This window comes from Dendrobium catenatum, unplaced genomic scaffold, assembly GCF_001605985.2.
Source record: "Dendrobium catenatum unplaced genomic scaffold, ASM160598v2 original_scaffold_92733, whole genome shotgun sequence".
Classification (NCBI taxonomy): Eukaryota; Viridiplantae; Streptophyta; class Magnoliopsida; order Asparagales; family Orchidaceae; genus Dendrobium; species Dendrobium catenatum.
This window is the reverse complement of record NW_021411174.1, coordinates 2158-5810: the sequence shown is the minus strand read 5'-3', so window position 1 is coordinate 5810 and position 3653 is coordinate 2158. Positions and strand designations below refer to the sequence as shown.

At 32.4% G+C, this 3653-nt stretch overlaps 1 pseudogene; it reads left to right on the top strand.

Annotated features, from left to right (window-relative positions):
- The first annotated feature begins 122 nt into the window (after nt 1–122).
- LOC110095799 lies at nt 123–2506 on the top strand (annotated as a pseudogene).
- Nucleotides 2507–3653: the final 1147 nt, after the last annotated feature.

The window sequence follows — 3653 nt, the reverse complement described above, 5'->3', positions numbered from 1 at the left end:
AGAAATCAGCTGTTTTCAATGCACTGATCGGCCTGGATGATCTCACCATCATCCCGGCCGATCCTGGGGAAAAATCACTTTACCCAGCAGCTACAGCAAAGGAATGAGGTCTCACAGGGAATGTGTGGGATGAATTACTTAGAGTCCCGTTGCAGCAATCTAACGTGAATGTCAAAGTCTTAGTCACAACTAGATATGAAAATGTTGCGAAGGAGATGAAGGCATCGGGCATTCATCATGTGAATCCTCTTTCTGAAGAGGGCAGTTGGGATATGCTTCGTAGGCAGCTTTTCTCAAAGCAAGAAGAGGAGCTAGCGAATGACTTGAAGGAACTAGGATTAAAGATCGTAAACAAATGTGAAGGTCTTCCTATTGCAATCAAAGTAATTGCTGGAGTTCTTGTCACAAAAGAACGCACTAGGAAAGAGTGGCAAATTTTTCTTAAAAATTATGCTTGGTCTAGTAGCGAGCTTTTCGATGAGCAGATAAGACGAGCCCTACGCCTTAGTTTTGAAGATTTACCTTCACATCTCAAGCAATGTTTTTTATACTTCTCTTTATATCCTGAGGATGCAGAGTTAGATCTGGAGGAGTTTGCTCCTCTTTGGGTGGCCGAAGGATTCATAACAGAGCAACAAGATTCATTAATGGAGGATTCAGGAGAAGAATATTTCAATGAGTTACTCAGAAGGAATATTTTATTGCCAGAAGACCATCCTGGTTTGTGTCGAATGCATGATCTTATCAGATATCTAGCCATTTTTTATTCTAAAGAAGAAACTTCTTTTGGAGCTTTGAATGTGAGGAATTCCACCACATCAATTAAGCTTCGTCGCCTATCAGTTGCAAATCATGAAGCAGCAAATGAAATATTCGATTCTGTTGCAGATCAGGGAGCCTTAAGAACATTGCTTGCTTCATATTCTGATATATTATTGAATGATGAAAGATTGACGCGACTTTCACATTTACGTGTCTTGGACATTTCCAAGACAGGAATTCAATTACTTCCTGACTCTATAGGGAACTTAATGCATTTGAGGTATCTTAATTTGAACTTTACAAATATAGCGAAAATACCATAATCTATCGGGAAATTAACAAACCTACAATTCTTGTACATACGTTTGTGCAAAAATTTGGGACAACTTCCTAGTGGAATCACTCTATTACACAGTCCTAGGTGCCTTGAAATTGATGGAACGCCAGTTAGTTTCATACCAAAAGGAATAGAGAAACTACAACAGCTTAATTCTCTGAGGGGTTTTGTGGTGGCCAACAATAACTCTAGTAGCAGCAAATGGGAAGATTTGAATTCTCTGAAACAGATAAGAGAACTCTACATTGAGAACTTACAGAGACCTCAAAGTGAAACCATGGTTCTTAAAGATTTACCTAACCTTTCTACTTTGACGTTGTGGTTCTCCATGGATAGCTCAAGTCCCCGCGAGGAACAAGAATCAACAGTAGAGGAGTTGTTCGACAGGATAATACCTCCACAAAGTCTAGAAGAATTTGAAATATTATACTTTTTCGGTCGTCGTTTCCCAGGTTGGATGTTCCCATCTTTTAAAATTTGCCTTCCAAATTTGACTAAATTGTTGTTCATGGACATAGGATCATGCACTCAGCTCCCGTCATTAGGTGAGCTGCCTGAACTTAGAGAGCTTCATATTGAAGTTGCGAAGAAAGTGAAGAAAATTGGGCCAGAATTTTTTGGTAGTGACGTCAATTCAACCAAGATTGCTTTCCCCAAGCTTAAACAACTTTTCATCTTTGATTTTCCTGAGTTGGAAGAATGGTCTTTTGGTGCTCAAGTTGAGCAAAATGCGAGGCTTCCATGTTTACAGGAACTAAAAATCAGGCTCTGTCCGTTACTGAAACAGCTACCAGAAGATCTAAAGTACTCTCCTATGAAGTTTCTCGAGATAATGAGTGCTGATAGCCTGAAATCAGTTGATAATCTCTCTGCTGAAATTGAATCCCTAGAATTAATTTGTTGTGAAAATTTGAAAAAGGTTTGTTGTCCCCCTACGTTAAAGAAGCTTTCATTTAAACAATTCAACTTTGTCTTTGACGATCAACCAGAGTGGCTATTGAAGGATTAAAAGGACAGTCTTCCAGAGTGGCTATTGAAGCTTCTACGACAACAGGGGTTTCAAAATGACTCTAACGATGATTTTTACCTTGAATTGAAGTGCGGGATAGGAGTTTTTCGAGAATGCTTAAAAGGAGGTTCTTATTGGGACCTAATTCAACACATTCCACAAGTAAATGTTTTCAGTTCTAGACATTATCTTCAATATAGGAAACAACCCTATGTTTATGATACAAATCTCTAATTAATTTAGATGTTTGAGGTTTGTTAAGTATTATTAACTTATTGTGTTGTACGTTGTTTGTATTTTAGTGAGTGTGTTATTCTTTTGTATAATTGTGAGTGAGTGAGCTATGTATTATGACATAGTATTTACTCTTTGTATGCTTTGCTTAATACGTGTGGGACCATCTTTCTTCATGATTGGATTGCTTTTGTAATATGATTATTTTGTAAGATAAGTTATTTATTTGTAAGCTTTTTTTAAGGAATAATAAAAAGTACTTTCATTATGCATTATGTGTTGTGTTTCTCTTTCTACTCTTAGATATTCATGTTCAGAGTAGAATTAAAGGGAATAACTTAAGGCAATTTTTTTTAAAGTTTTATTAATTTTTAATTGATATTAAAGGGAATTTATGTAATATTTAAATTTTATTTGTTTCATTTTTAATTTATTTTTTTAATAATGTTTTAATTAAAAGGTACAATTTTGAATGAATTTAAAAAAATTATATATATATATGAAAATGGTCGGTAGAACTTAATATCTTTTAATTATATACATATGAATTTTATAATTTTCATTATTTTTAACTATATTAAATAAAATGATCTTTAAAATTAACAATATTTAAATTAAGAAATACTAAATTAAAATTAAATAATAATTTAATTTTAGATAATAATTTTACCTAAATTATTAAAATCTTATAATCGTTTTCTTTAATAGAATTAAAAATTTATTTGAATACGATTAATATTATTAAATTTCAAATATCAATTTTCTTGCAACTATGTTTTTATTCCTTAAATACATTAAAAAATACCTTTTGATAAAAAACATTAGGTAAAAAAAATATTCATTAAAAAAGGAAGTTATTTTCTTATTTAGCGAATAAGTTGATCATGCCATCCTTTAAAAAAATCAATTCGATATTGGGACTTGAAATTATTTTAAAAGATCTCAAGCGAAGTGGTGAAAAAGAGGCATGAAAGACTAAGATTTAGTTTTGGACGGCTTTCTTACTGTGTTTTAAAATAATTTTTTAATACAATTTTTTTTTTTAAATTAAAAATTTTTGTACTAAAAAATTATTTTAAGAAACAGTAAGAAAGTCATCTCAAACGAAACCTATTTGTCGTAAAAAAAAAAAGAAAGAAACAGGACTTGGATGGTAGATCTTATATCCCAAATGATTTACTTACAAATTAAATTCATGGTATGATCACATTTCCACTTATAAAGAGCACAATTAAATAGCAATTTACTCATGATTTTAAAAATTGAAACATATTGATCGGCTTGATCAATTCAATTCTACATAGAAACTAG